Below are 16,823 nucleotides of genomic sequence, written 5' to 3'. Positions count from 1 at the left end.
CAAGGAAGATATCTGGCAATTGAAATTCAAATCCAAGGACAGAATTTTTTGATTGTAGGAGTCTATGCACCGAATGAAGGTAAATCTGAGTTTTTTAAGAAGTTGCATGAGACTTTGCTGGACTTTTTAGAATGGAATGTAATTTTGATGGGTGATACGAATGGAGTTGTTTCCACAAACATGGATAAAGCGCAAAGACAAGTGATATCGAAGGATGGAAGACTACCAAAAACTTTCTTCGAACTGACTGACAATATGGATTTGGTTGACATCTGGAGAACAAAGAACCCCCTTGAAAGAGAGGGAACCTTCTTTTCTGAAGCCAAAATGACCTGGACCAGAATTGACCAAATATGGGTTACTAGAGGATTGGCACCAAAGATAAAAAAGTGGAAATCTGCCCAAAAACATGCTCCGACCATAATGCAGTGAAGATGGAAATGAACCAGCTGGCACCTTTAGATGGAGAATGAATGACACCCTATTCAGAGATAAAGAATTTTGTAAAAAGGCCCAAAAAACATTGAGAGACTATTTTGAGATCAACTTGAAGACCATTGTTGAAAAAAGAGTAATCTGGGATGCAAGTAAAGCCGTTATGAGAGGGTTCTTGATACAACAAAATGCAATAAAAAAGAGAAGCCAGAATGCGAAAAAGGATAAGATTTTGGAAAAGATAAAAGAAGGAGAAAAGAAATTAAAATCAAAACCAAAGTCTCAGGAGATATTGAGAGAAATTAAATTATATCAGGTTCAATATATGGAATTGATGAACCAAGAAATAGAATGGAAAATTAAACAAATGAGACAGAAGACCTTTGAATCCGCTGATAAATGTGGTAAATTTCTGGCTTGGCAATTGAAGAAGAGGCAAAAGTTGAATACAGTGACAAATTTGGAAGTGGATGGAAAGAACATCTATAACCCAACTGAAATTAGAAGCTGTTTCCAGAGATACTTTAAACAATTGTATGCATAAGGGCCACAAAAAGACTCGGACATAGAATTTTTTTGGGAGAAAAATGGATTGAAGGAAATCTCAAGCGAGGGTAAAGCACTTCTGAACCAGAAAATAACTGAACAAGAAATTGAGAGTGCCATTCAAAGTATGCAACTGGGCAAATCCCCGGGACCTGATGGACTGACTTCCAAATACTATAAAGTTTTAAAGGAATGGATATTACAACCTTTGAAGGAAGTCTGTAACGAAATTCTTGAGGGGGAAAAGGCACCTGAAACGTGGAGAGAGGCCTACATCACGCTTATACTGAAGACAGAGACTGAGAAGACTCAACTTAAGAACTACCGCCCAATTTCTTTACTAAATGTGGATTACAAAATCTTTGCTGACATTTTAGCTAGAAGATTCAAAAAAGTATTGATGGGGGAGATTCATAGTGACCAAGCAGGCTTTCTCCCGAGAAGACATTTATCAGATAATGTAAGGAATATAATAGACATTTTGGAGATGTTAGAAGTTAATATAAATACAAAAGCTGTTCTGATATTTGTGGACGCGGAGAAAGCCTTTGACAATATTTCTTGGACCTTTATGAAGAAGAATCTCCAGGGTATGGGGGTAGGCCAAGGGTTTGAAAACGGTATAGGCGCAATATATTCTGAACAAAAGGCAAAACTTATAGTGAACAATGTGATTACGGAAGAACTTAAAATTGAGAAAGGGACACGCCAGGGGTGCCCAATCTCCCTGCTACTTTTTATTTCGGTCCTGGAGGTTTTGCTAAACATGATAAGAAAGGACCAGCTGGTTAAAGGGGTGCAGGTCGGAGCGAAACAATATAAACTGAGAGCTTTTGCAGATGATTTGGTACTTACATTACAAGAGCCAGAATCTAGTACTAAAAGAGTATTAGAACTGATGCAAGAATTTGGTCAAAAGGCAGGATTTAAATTGAATAAGTCAAAAACTAAGGTATTGGAGAAAAATTTAACAGCTATTGAGAAAGAAAAGTTTCAGAATGAGACAGGTTTAACTGTGGTTAAGAGTGTAAAATATTTGGGGATTAACATGACAGCTAAAAATATTAATTTATTTAAAGATAATTATGAGAAATGCTGGAAACAAGTTTAAAAAGACTTAGAAATCTGGTCAAATTTGAAACTTTCCTTTTCTGGTCGAATAGCAGTTATAAAGATGAATGTATTGCCTAGAATGTTGTTTTTGTTTCAAACTTTGCAAATTGTGGACAAGATGGACTGTTTCAAGGGTTGGCAGCAAGATATTTCTAAATTTATCTGGCAGGGCAAAAAGCCCAGGATAAAATTTAAAATCTTAACTGATGCAAAAGAAAGAGGGGGATTTGCCCTGCCAGATTTGAAACTTTATTATGAATCAGCAGCTTTCTGCTGGTTAAAGGACTGGCTGCTTCTCGAGAATACAGACATTTTGGATTTGGAAGGATTTAACAATTTCTTTGGGTGGCATGCATATTTGTGGTATGACAAGGTTAAGGCCCATAAAGGTTTTAAAAACCACATTGTCAGGAAAGCATTGTATAATGTCTGGATTAAATATAAAGATCTGCTGGAGAACAAAACTCCAAGGTGGTTGTCACCAATGGAGGCAAAAGCTTTGAAAAAACTTAATATGGAGGCTAAATGGCCAAAATATTGTGAAATTTTAGAACAGGAGGGTGATAAATGGAAATTGCAGAGTTTTGAAAATCTAAAAGACAAAGTGCGAGACTGGCTTCATTATTATCAAATACTGGAGGTCTATAAGTTGGATAGGAAAACTGGCTTTCAGGTGGAAAAATCAAAATTGGAAACAGAGTTGTTAGAATCCAAAACTAAGAATTTGTCAAAAATGTATAACTTGCTGCTGAAATGGAATACACAGGATGAAACAGTTAAATCAGTTATGATTAAGTGGGCACAAGATATTGGTCATAACATTTTGTTTGCTGACTGGGAAAGGTTGTGGACCACCGGTATGAAATTCACAGCATGTAATGCCTTGAGAGAGAATATTATGAAAATGATCTATAGGTGGTACATGACTCCAGTCAAGCTTGCTAAAATTTACCACTTATCAGATAATAAATGTTGGAAATGTAAAGAAAATGAAGGTACTTTTTTTCACCTCTGGTGGACCTGCCCAATGATTAAGGCTTTCTGGGAAATGATATATAATGAAATGAAAAAAGTATTTAAATATACTTTCCTGAAGAAACCAGAGGCCTTTCTCCTGGGTATGGTAAGCCATGTGGTGCTAAAGAAGGACAGAACTTTTTTTATGTATGCTACTACAGCAGCAAGGATCCTTATCACAAAGTATTGGAAGACTCCAGATCTACCCACCCTGGAAGAATGGCAGATGAAGATGACAGAATACATGGGACTGGCGGAGATGACTGGCAGAATCCGAGACCAGGACAAAGAGACAGTGGAAGAAGATTGGAAGAAGTTCAAAGACTATCTTAATAAACATTACAAAATTAATGAAAGTTAAAAAGATATGGGTTTAAAAATTAGTGGTTTGCAGGGGCGTTGATTAAGGAAAAAGAATAGAATTAATAAAAACTATGGGAAATATGGGGACGCAGGTGGCGCTGTGCGTTAAAGCCTCAGCGCCTAGGGCTTGCCGATCGAAAGGTCGGCGGTTCGAATCCCTGCGGCGGGGTGCGCTCCCGCTGCTCGGTCCCAGCGCCTGCCAACCTAGCAGTTCGAAAGCACCTCCGGGTGCAAGTAGATAAATAGGGACCGCTTACCAGCGGGAAGGTAAACGGCGTTTCCGTGTGCGGCTCTGGCTCTGGCTCTGGCCAGAGCAGCGATGTCACGCTGGCCACGTGACCCGGAAGTGTCTCCGGACAGCGCTGGCCCCTGGCCTCTTAAGTGAGATGGGCGCACAACCCCAGAGTCTGTCAAGACTGGCCCGTACGGGCAGGGGTACCTTTACCTTTACCTTTACCTTTATGGGAAATATGGGAATGGATTTGCTGATAAGATAAATGAGATTAGAATACAGAAGGGGGAGGTGTGAGGAGGTCGGTGAAATTAGGTTTAGAAAATAAGGTTTGGATGTATACTTGTTTTGTTTTTGTTTGTTGGTTTTTGTATGTTTTTATTGTTGTTTGTATTTGTGTTTATATGTGTTTATTTGAAACTTAATAAATATCATTTTTTTTAAAAAAAATTAATTATTATGGTACTCAAACTGTTTATTTTCCCCATTTGAGATGGTTTTTCTTTCTGTTAGCTGCTGCTATCTTTTCAATGTTATTTTAATGTTATTAAATTATGATCTGTTATATGATTATGTTTCCGCACTATTTATAACTGTTGTAAAATGCCTTGTGAGGGCAGAAACTCTGAAAGGCAGGTTACAAATTCGTTAAATGAATGTATGTTAAAACCAGACTATGGATTCAAATTGCCAATATTGGTAATATATGAATATAAGCAGCAGTTCTCGACAAGAGATTGCTGGCAATTGGGTGGTTAGTGCAGAGTCCAATTCACATACAGTCTACCAGAGAGAGGGAATCCTGTTGGCGACTCTTGGAGTGCACTTGCAAATAATAATAATAATAATAATAATAATAATAATAATAATAATTTATTATTTATACCCCACCCACTTAGAATCATAGAATCATAGAATCATAGAATCATAGAGTTGGAAGAGACCACAAGGGCCATCGCGTCCAACCCCCTGCCAAGCAGGAAACACCATCAGAGCACTCCTGACATATGGTTGTCAAGCCTCTGCTTAAAGACCTCCAAAGAAGGAGACTCTACCACACACCTTGGCAGCAAATTCCACTGTCGAACAGCTCTTACTGCCAGGAAGTTCTTCCTAATGTTTAGGTGGAATCTTTTTTCTTGTAGTTTGGAACCATTGCTCCGTGTCCGCTTCTCTGGAGCAGCAGAAAACAACCTTTCTCCCTCCTCTATGTGACATCCTTTTATATATTTGAACATGGCTATCATATCACCCCTTAACCTCCTCTTCTCCAGGCTAAACATGCCCAGCTCCCTTAGCCGTTCTTCATAAGGCATCGTTTCCAGGCCTTTGACCATTCTGGTTGCCCTGCTCTGGACACGTTCCAGTTTGTCAGTGTCCTTCTTGAACTGTGGTGCCCAGAACTGGACACAGTACTCCAGGTGAGGTCTGACCAGAGCAGAATACAGTGGCACTATTACTTCCCTTGATCTAGATGCAATACTCCTATTGATGCAGCCCAGAATTGCATTGGCTTTTTTAGCTGCCGCGTCACACTGTTGGCTCATGTCAAGTTTGTGGTCAACCAAGACTCCTAGATCCTTTTCACATGTACTGCTCTCAAGCCAGGTGTCACCCATCTTGTATTTGTGCCTCTCATTTTTTTTTGCCCAAGTGCAATACTTTACATTTCTCCCTGTTAAAATTCATCTTGTTTGTTTTGGCCCAGTTCTCTAATCTGTCAAGGTCGTTTTGAAGTGTGATCCTGTCCTCTGGGGTGTTAGCCACCCCTCCCAGTTTGGTGTCATCTGCAAATTTGATCAGGATGCCCTTGAGTCCATCATCCAAGTCGTTGATAAAGATGTTGAATAAGACCGGACCCAAGACAGAACCCTGTGGCACCCCACTAGTCACTCTTCTCCAGGATGAAGAGGAACCATTGATGAGCACCCTTTGGGTTCGGTCAGTCAGCCAGTTACAAATCCACTGAGTGGTAGCATAGTCAAGACCGCATTTTACCAGCTTCTTTACAAGAATATCATGGGGCACCTTGTCAAATGCCTTGCTGAAATCAAGGTAGGCTACATCCACTGCGTTCCCTTCATCTACCAGGCTTGTAATTCTGTCAAAAAATGAGATCAGGTTAGTCTGACACGACTTATTTTTCAGAAATCCATGCTGACTATTGGTGATCACAGTATTCCTTTCTAGGTGCTCACAAACTGTTTGCTTAATGATCTGCTCCAGAATCTTCCCTGGTATTGATGTCAGACTGACTGGGCGGTAATTATTTGGGTCCTCTCTTTTCCCCTTTTTGAAAATAGGGACAACATTTGCCCTCCTCCAGTCTGCCGGGACTTCGCCTGTTCTCCAGGAATTCTCAAAGATGACTGCCAGTGGTTCTGAGATCACATCTGCCAGTTCTTTTAATACTCTTGGATGCAGTTCATCTGGCCCTGGAGACTTGAATACATCTAGACTAGCCAAGTATTCTTGTACTATCTCCTTAGTTATTCTGGGCTGTGTTTCCTCTGCTGAATCATTTGCTCCAAATTCTTCAGGTTGGGCATTGTTTTCTTTATCGGAGAAGACTGAGGCAAAGAAGGCATTGAGGAGTTCAGCCCTTTCTGTGTCCCCTGTTTGCATTTCACCATCTTCTCCTCTGAGTGACCCCACTGTTTCTTTGTTCTTCCTTTTGCTACGAACATACCCATAAAAGCCTTTTTGTTGCTTTTAACCTCTCTAGCAAGCCTGAGTTCATTCTGTGCTTTAGCTTTTCTGACTTTGTTTCTACACGTGCTGGCTATTTGTTTGAATCCCTCTTTGGTGGTTTCCCCCCTTTTCCATTTTTTGTACACATCCTTTTTTAATCTTAACTCAGTTAAAAGTTCTTTAGATAGCCACCCTGGCTTCTTTAGGCACCTTCCATGTTTCCGTCTCATTGGTATTGCCTGAAGTTGTGCTTTTACTATCTCCCTCTTAACAAACTCCCAGCCATCATGAACTCCCTTTCCTTTTAGTATTACTGTCCATGGGATCTCACCCAGCACTTCCCTAAGTTTTAGGAAGTCAGCTTTCTTAAAGTCAAGAAATTGAGTCCTAGTATGCTTGGCTGCTCCTTTCCGCTGTATAGTAAACTTCAGAAGAGCATGATCACTCGCACCTAATGATCCTTCCACTTCTACCCCACTAACCAGGTCATCAACATTGGTTAGGACCAGATCTAAAATGGCTGTTCCTCTTGTTGCTTCTCCCACTTTCTGGACAACGAAGTTGTCTGCAAGGCCAGTGAGGAATCTGTTTGACCTTATGCTCTTGGCTGAGTATGACATCCAGCAAATATCCGGGTAATTGAAGTCCCCCATTACTACTATCTCCCTTCCTTTTGCATGCTTGGCCATCTGTTCCAGGAAGGCATCATCTATGTCCTCCGTTTAGCTTGGGGATCTATAGTAAACTCCCACAATGAGGTCCCTGTTATTCATCTCTCCCTTAATTTTGACCCAAATGCTCTCACTTTGGCTTTGAGGTTCTAAATCTTGGATCTCTTCACAGGTATACACATCCCTGACATATAACGCCACTCCTCCTCCTTTCTTGTCTGGTCTGTTTCTCTGAAATAGATTGTAACCCTCCATTATTACATTCCAGTCGTGGGACTTATCCCACCAGGTTTCAGTGATGCCTATTATGTCATATTTAGTTTGCTGTACCAAGAGCTCAAGCTCATCTTGTTTATTACCCATGCTTTGAGCATTAGTGTACAGACATTGAAGTCCATTAATCATTCCCCCGTGTCTCTTATTTAAGGATTTTTTCCTCCCACCACTAGGTCTGCGTGCTGTTTGCTCCATTTGGTCTATGACATTTGGATGATCATGTTCATCAATTGATAGACTCCTACCTTCAGGAGCACTGTCTTGACTCAGTTTCCCCAGCCACTCTGGGGGCCTTCCAATCAAGTGTAAGTACATGTATTGTTCTTTGGATCCTAGTTAAGGACGGGTAAATCTGTCCATTTTGGTTTATCTTAGTTTAGTTTCTCTCAGGTTTCTCTCATATTTTTCCTAGTCAGCTCTCCAGATAGCCCCAAGTGTTTCTGATTTAGTTACTTATTTTTAAACAACCTCATGAGAATTCTGCAACATCGTAGCATACATTCATCCTAATATACACATTTTGCAATGCAGTTTTCCCTAATAGAATGTTGTTATGTATGTTATTTCCACTATTCTATGCACACTTTACACAAGTATGTGCATTTTTGTACACATTACTGGGCTGGAGAACGGCGCTCTGAAATGTCAGAGGATGGCTGTGTTTCAGCTTGCAGATTGTTTTGCAGAGCAGAAATTGAGGAGGTCTGTCTTTAAGGTTTTTTTTATGCTCCCAGACCATGTGAAAAAGAAGGAAACAGCAACACTGCCGCACCTATCCTCAAACATTAAAATCTATTTGTAAAGGATTTGAATGTGTTGTCATGTGGGATGGGAGTCTTACATTGCTTGTGATACATGCCCAAGCTTAGCTTTCAGTGAGCCTTTAAACCAAAGGGGAATTTCAGAGCTAGGAAGCAGAATCAGGTGTGCTTCTCCATGTATCTTCAGTATGTTTCTTTGAGAAGGGGAAAGTGAGAAAAGTGGCATTGGCAGACTGACTTAGAATGTTTCTGACGGAGGCTGGGGAGAAAGCAGTCTGTGTTAGCTCTATTGGCATTGCTCTCCTTGCCACCGCAGAGTACAAACAGTCAGTAATGCAACCAGTTCATTCCGAGGAGCATTCCGTATTTGGTGAGCGAGTGAAGCACGCTGTCACAGCCACAGCGAAAGCGGCGAGAAAAGCTGGAAATCATGCAGCAGCAAAGCAATAGCCACCCAAAATAGAAATGGTGCATCGCTGTTGTCAGAGCAACCCTTCATGATGATTGTTGTCTAGTGCAGCAGGCTGTAGATGGCAGTGTGACTCAGTCTCTCGGTAACTAAATCCTGCAGCTCTCAGCAATATGTAAAAGGCGGCTGGCTGATCCACTGTACACAGTTTCTTGGAGACATACAGCTTCTCCTTGGACTCGGGAAACAGTTGAACTCCGGCATCTGAAATGGTGAACAGTCTCTTGGGATACCTGTTTTTTCCTTTTGCAAACCCATTCCTTGCTCCTTCCTCTTTGTAGCATGACAAGCTGTGGGTTTTGCACCTTACGTTGTAGTTTCTGTTATCACCATAGTTGTTTCACATGACATATAAAGGAGACAATTGCTACAGGACACGTTGACATGTTTCTGTTTTTAGGCAGCAGAATTAATTTTAACAGCAAAGATTGAAAACGTCACTTGTTTGTCTCACGTTAAACATTAACTATACCTGATGCATGGGATCTGGAACAGACTTCAAAACTGTGTGATCGCTTCCCCTGTTTCACACATGAAACTATAAGAAGAATCCTGCTGGACCGCTGAAATATCCATTTAGGGCAGCACCCTCTTTCCCAGTGGCCAGTCAGATGCTTCTAAGTGCACAGGTACTTTCCAGCAGCTATTAGTCACAGATACAGTGCCTCCAAACATGGAGGTTCTATTTATGGAGGCTCCAGCATGGTGAGCTGTTGATAGACCTACATGCATTTGCTTAGTCCTCTTTTCAAGTGGTAGTGACCACCACCACATCCTATGTCTGTGGATTGCATAAGGGGAAGAGCAATCAAATGAGGATGGAAGAGGGAGAATCAACAGTGGTGGAACTGTCAAATCATGAGCCCTGTCAGTCTCACACCTGCTCTGGAGTAAGGTGGAGACTCAACTGGAGGGAAAAGTACAGCAGCTCCCAGGCTGGTGAACTCCTGCTTCCATCATGGGAACATGTCAAACAGAGGGGAGGGCCTCCGGCCTGCATCCAACATGACTCTGGAAGGACCCCATTTTGCGCAGTCTGCCATTCAAGTGCCAGGGCAGCCCTTTCCGCACAGGCTGGGCTGTGGGGGGCTTCCAATGGCAGATGTCCATCTCCACTCACAGCGAAGGCGATTCTCAAAATCCTATGGCTTCTGAAACACACTCCCAGGGATCAGAGCACTGTACTCTATTAAATTATACTTCTCCCTTTTTCTTTTTCTCAATCTTCTGCCAGTAGTTTTATGGGATGACCCTGTGTTCTCATATAATAAGATTAGAAAGGGGTGGGTGGGACACCATAATTCCCTTGGAACCTTGTGAACTGCAGCCAAAATGTTGATGGCAGCTAAATGGTGTGCTCACATCATTCAAACGGCGTGAGGTTTAATAAACTATATTATGATGTTGCCACAGTGTTGAAACTTGCTGAAATTGTGTGATTAAGAGAAGGAAGGGAAAGGAATGGAAAGAACTTTGAGATTCTGGTCCCCTTTCATAAATTACATGAAATAGGGGGTGTGGTGGAGAATAAAACTACTTAAAGTTTTTTCACTGTTCCCAAGGAGCATGTATAGTGGCAACATATTGTCTGTCAGGTGGATGGAACAGACTATCCTGAAAGAAGACATGGCTGGCTGTGACACTGAAGTAATGTTGCAGCAGGGACAGCAACATTGTGCAGGTGTGCTGCTGTTGACTGGCCAGCAGCACTCCCTACAGGCCCCTAACCCCATGCACCTATCTAGTGTGTGTATCATCACCCCAGGTGAAACAACTGCTAAGATTTGCCCTTGGAGCTCTCATAGCAATACCACATGTCCGAAATTTAGGTATACAGTATTTTAGGCCCTCTGATTTAGGGACCCTGATGATTCTGGGTAAACATTAGGAAAAACTTTCTGACTGTAAGAGATGTTCAACAGTGGAACCTCAGGAGGTGGTGGACTCTCCTTCCATGGAGGTTTCTAAGCAGGGCTTAGATGGCCATCTGTCATGGATGCTTTGGCTGAGATTCCTGCATTGAAGGGGGTTGGACTAGATGGCCCTTGTTGGTTTCTTCTAACTCTATAATTCAATGATTCTATGAGTATGGAGAGGGAAAGGAGAACAGGCTGGGACAGCCTTTTTCAAAAACATCAGTGAACTTTTACTGTGCTCCTTGGTCACAAGTGCTGCTTCAGGATGACAGAAATATTATTACTCTGAAATTAGTCTGAAGCTGAGCTGTTCCATTCTCTTTATTACCTCTGTCAATATATGTGCCTTCCATACCACACAGTTAACTTCAATATGGAGTCTTTCCCCCCTCCCCCTTTAGAACTGGAGTGTACCATATCTTTGAAGAAGTTCTCTCCCCCACCCCAGCAAAAATTGATGATAGCTTCTTTTGTATGGTGGCTCCTTGTTGTAAAGGCACTGGGCTACAATCAGATGTGGCTAATGACAGATATAATTGTGTGTGTCTCAGACTAGAAGTTTGCACATCAAAACATCCATACCCCTAGAAACACACAAGCAATCTTACCGAGCAGAGTTTGGGTAAGTAGAGGTTTCCTGCAGCAGCCGTTGCCAATGCTAAAATGCTATGATTGGACTGCAAATGATAGTGCTTGACACAAAGTAGCTGTTGTTAGAACAACCTAATTTCTGCTAAGAGTGGTGGCATCTGCTGATGTGCTATTCTGTCATTTGTCATGGAGAAAAAGGATGTGCCAACGTGAATACATAGAGAGGGATTTCATAGCGACTAAAAGGAAGTATTTCCTGTTCTGCTCTGCAGCCCTCAAGCTGACTAAATATACCGCTTGCCCTTTCTACACAGTGTTCATCTGAACCACACATTCAGAAGACAGACAGCTCACTACAATCCCCAGAGATCAATAATCGGCTGACTGACATCAAATTGTCAGCAAGTGAGCAAGCACACTGTACTTCCCCTACCCGGGATTGATAGAACCACAAACACAGTGTGAAGCAACCACTATTCAAGCGCTACAAAACGCAGGCCGTCACATTCATTTAAAGGGCAAACCATTAATATCAAACCTAATATGAGTGCCTGAAATGAAATGATCTATAATATTTTGTGATGATGATTGATTCCCACTCACAGGCAGAGGGCAATTCATCTGTCTATAGCATGAACTAGTATGTGTAGCATTTGCAGGCAGCTGCTGATGTTGGACTGTTAAATGAATAAGGAAGAAAACATTTCAGAGAAGGTTCTTGGGTCATCAGAAGTGGCCAGAAATGCTAACCTCCAGCATCAAAATCTGCATCTAAACTAAAAGACATGGTTTCACCACTTCTGCCACCCTATGTCCCAACAATCTCTTCTGCTTTTACTCAAACTCACTCCTACTTCAGGAACTTGACTTGCTCCATAAACAGAACAGGGGATAGCAGGCCAGCAATGCTGGCAAATTACTCTTGAGGCCCTTCAGCTCTGGTGGGAGCAGTAACAGTGGCTTTGGGAAACACTTATTGGAACTGTGTTTACTCAACAGGTCCCTTTAATACCAACTCTCACACCATGTGAACAGCAAGAGAAGCTTCAACCTAACTCTCTCCTAATGCACTTCAGAAGTTCACTCCAATTTCCTATTAGCCCATGGATAAGTGGCAGGCACAGGAGTGCAGAAGGGGAAGAACTCTAAGAACATTTCACCAGGTTGGGGAGAAAATAGGCTAAAGAATCCTTTGCCTATGTCTTGGTTCACACAGAAGGAAGTGTGGTGCGTTATGAGAGGCCTATGTCTACACATGGAACTACAGATGTTGCAGTGTGCAGTGCTCTTGTTTAGGGTTCCAGCCAGCCAAACATGCCTTCTTTTAGGATACTCCATTCTATTCTCCTATCAGATTTTCTGTTTTCAACACTCAGCAGTCGGTGCCCACTGAAGAGGCTCAATTCTCATTGGTCTGGATTTTTTGGGGGGTAGGAGAGATTGTCCCCTTAGGTTTCATTTGCATATATCTATCCTGCAGAGCCTCTTTTGGTGTTTCAGGATGAGGAGAGGCAACAATGTAAAGCCCACAGTGCAGTCTGTTGTGGCCATGCTCATTAAGGGCAAAACGACTTAAGACCAATGCTATTTTTCTAGAAAAAAGAGGTTCTGGTTGCCGCATATCCCTCCATAACTTACTGTCAAACTTTTCTGCATTTTCCCCACTAGTCATAAGCAGATAATGATGAGGGTGTGGAATAGGGAAGCTCAGAATGTTATGACATCAGAACATAGTTAATGAGTGCTGGAACAGAGATAGTCAATATGGTGCCCTCCAGAAGTTTTCGACTACAACTTCTTGCTGGCTTGGTCATATCCACAGAATGGAAAATGGCAGGATCCCCAAGGTCATGCACCATGGGGAGCTGGCTTCAGGCGCCAGGCCTGTTGGCAGATGAATTATGTCTGCATATGTGACATGAAGGCTGGCAACATCAACCCCGCCGTGTGGGGATCCCTTGCAGACAACTGCAGTGCTTGGAGACGATCAGTCAGGTTGTGAATCCATAGCAGTGACCGCTTCAGGGGAGCACAGAGAGAAGAAGTGCCAAGGGGCATCTGCAGCAGCACAATTAGACACCTTCGTCTGCCCCAGCTGCAATAACACCTGTCTCTCCCATATCAGTCTCTACAGCCACAGCAGGCACTGCTACCTTCAACAGTTTGACTTCACCCCAAAGGCGCACTCCTCCATTGTCTCCCGAGACAGACAGATGCCAACCAAACCAGAGAATGCTGACTCAGCATGATGGAACTTATAGTCCACAGCAGGCGGAAAGGTACCATTTTGACTCCTCCTTTACTAGATGTAATGGAAGTAGAAAAGAAATTGGATGTGCCACTACCACTTTCAGAGGCAGTTGATCATTCCAAGATTTCTTTAACCTAAAAAGTTTCTAAGTGATGTCACTTAATTTCTTTTGCCACTATAAGCCAGTTTTTATAAGATATTAGAAAATAAAAATCAAGCTTAAAATATCATTACTTCTATGACCAATCTTTATGCGATGTGGGGAAGGTACAGTGGTACCTTGGGTTAAGTACCTAATTCATTCTGGAGGTCCGCTCTTAACCTGAAACCGTTCTTAACCTGAAGCACCACTTTAGCTAATGGGCCTCCTGCTGCCACCGCGCCGCCGGAGCTCGATTTCTGTTCTTATCCTGAAGCAAAGTTCTTAACCTGAAGCACTATTTCTGGCTTAGTGGAGTGTGTAACCTGAAGTGTATGTAACCTGAAGTGTATGTAACCTGAGGTACACTGTACAAGGATTCATTTCTAGCATGTTGAATCCAGCTAATCATAGAACAAGAATGTGGTGGGAAATGTAACAAGCCCACCATTATAGATACATCCCCCATCCTCCTCCCCCACAGTAAGTGAAATGTGTTTTACTAGCTGGATATGTAGCTTCCACAAACTACTTTGTTTTGCTTTGGTTTCAACTTTTCACCCAATCCAGGGGCCGAATTAAAAATAAAAGCTTAGAAGAACATAGCGAGGAAGAAAGGTCAAAACTTTGTTCTCCTAAGTTATTTATTACTCTTTTCCTTTAACACATAGCAGTGAAAAGCTTTTAAGTAACTTTAGGTACAGCTCACAGAACACAGTAGATCTACTCAATGGGATATATGAAAGTAAAGTAACACAGGCATATTTATATCAGCAACTCTTCCCTGTTAAGTAATCATTCTCTTAAATATTTGATCATAAACTCAGCTACCTTGTCCATTTGTCTTTTCCCTGCTCAGGTTACGACAACTTTTACTGCTTTTTACCTAAGTTTTACATGTAACTTCATCACCTATCATTAATTGATTCGGATGGCATTGAATGTCCCCAATTTTCACATTTGCATTTTTAACGTAAATTGATTACTGCCAATCCTAATTCCATAGTTATGTGTAATGCTTAAAGAAAAAAGCACAGAATTTCTTTCTCTCACCCCACTTCATTATAGCAGTAGTTCTGAAGGCCCAGTTTGAAGGAGATGCTGGTGACATGGAACCGGCAGTGGTTCGTGAGAGGGTGATGGCAGTGCTGTATTTACTGAGACAGAGATGGGGCAGAACAAGATGGAAACCCAGCCAGATGGGCAGGGTATAAATAAGAAATTATTATTATTAATTATTATCATCCTGCAGGTTACACAGCTATGGGTCTGCAGCCACCAAACAGGGGTTCCCCTGACCTCGCAGTGTCACCACCAGGAAGATGCAATTGCTGCACCACATGCACCACAGCTGGGGAAGGGAGAATGGAAAAACAGGAAGAGTGCAATGGAATACAGCATCTTGGAAAAGATGCGGGCTGGAACCCTGAACAGGGGCCTCCATGTTGCAACATTTTGCTGCAACTCTCCTCCCTTGATAACTTGATATTTGCTAAGTCAGACCATAATGTATGGATTTGGTGACATCTTAAAAATAGATATGACCTGAGACACGTCCTGCTCCAGTTACTCCTTAATAGTTTGAGGGATTTTTTAGAATGTACAGAAGGATCATATGTACTACAGAAATAGCAAATGAACACATCTTTCAGGGGAAGAACGATATGTAGAAAATACTTTGTTTCAAATCTGCAATAGTGGGGCATATGGTGAACATGTGCTCCCCATCCACTGTTTAAACTATTTATTTCCTCTCATTGGGTCCCAGGAACATGGAACAATGTAGCCAAAACATCCGCTCAAACTTAGGTTATACGTTTAGGATAAGGTTTTAATCCCTGATGGTACTGGGAAAGACCCCTGAAAACCACTGCCAGTCACTGTAGACAAGGGACAGGGAACATGTGGCCCACCAGATGTTGCTGGACTTCAATGCCCATCATCCACGACCATTTATCATGCTGTCTGGGACTGGTGGGAGTTGGAGTTATCTGGAGGGCCACAAATTCTGCACCACTGATGTAGAAAACACAGAACTATGTGGACCATTTACTAAGGCATCTTCCTATGTATATGACCACAGCCACAGCAGTGCAGAGGGAAGGGGGGAAAGACTGCATGGTTTTATCTTAAGTAAAGATTTGGAAATCTATTTTCTGTATGCAAATCCTCCTGACATGATGAAGCACCTCTAAATCTTAATAGGAATTATGTCCATTTGGAATTTAGTTATAATGATACTGTGCTTGCGTTTGAGAGAGAGAGAAAATATCAATTGTTAGGCTCAGCTAAATTAATAAAAACCTATTCAGAGACAAAGAATGAATATACTTTAGGTATACTAGTCATAGTGGATGCGAATGAGAAGGCTGATAGCTTCTGGCACAAATAATAAATCTTACAACCCAAGTCTTTTCATTAATTTCAAGGTGTTTTGGATTAAGTTGTTACTGCTGCTGAAGTGCATCCCCAGGGACATAATAAGTGACAATTTTCTCAGTTATGCAGCATTTTGCTACGGCAAATAGGATGAGTGTGGTGTTTGTTTGAAACTTTAAAGATTTTCCAAGGAATCCTCTGGGTACTTGAGACTCCTGTTTCATTTATTATGATTCTCTCTCTCTGCCCCCACCTGCGACCCCCTCCATTAGCCATCTTGGCAAAAGAGTGCTAGAGGAGGTAAGTACATTCAGTAGATTAAAACAGCAATAACTAAAACCACCCTGTCATTTAGTTTATGAATGTCACAGCAGAAACATTTTTTTAAAAAAGTAAACCAAAATAAAATCCAACTTTTTCAAAAGATTAAAATAAATCTTTGACAGTTCATTTTTAACAGAGATTAAAATGATTAAGTTCCATGAGATTTATCACAGGTATGTGGGGAAAGGATTGCATCCTAAAACACAATTAAAATCTGCACTAGTGATGGAATATTCTAGGCAAGGCAAATGACATGCCTGTATTAGCAGACCTTGCAGCTTGGGTGGATTAGACTGGAATAATCACTTATAGTTTCTGGCATTCAAAGGCTTTATTCATGCAGGAACTATTTACAGGATAAGTGATGAGAAAGAGAAAACAACACGCATTTTGTCTCAGCAAGTCGTAAGCAAATAATCACAAAATTTTTCATCTTTTAGGGATGAATTTAACTAAATCAAAGAGGCTACAAGCAGGGGGGTATGGTTAGATCACTAGACAAACAGTTTTCTCTGGTGTTTTAATGTAACACATGCATTAACCATGAACCCAAAATCAAAATTTTCTTCTGTGCACACTTGGTGCTAAAGAAAAGCCCATTGTACTCTGTTTCCCAAGGGGGCAGGTGGGTCATGTTGATTACTTGCTC

Source organism: Podarcis cretensis, assembly GCF_951804945.1.
Source record: "Podarcis cretensis genome assembly, chromosome: 1".
Classification (NCBI taxonomy): Eukaryota; Metazoa; Chordata; class Lepidosauria; order Squamata; family Lacertidae; genus Podarcis; species Podarcis cretensis.
This window is presented reverse-complemented; position numbering follows the sequence as displayed.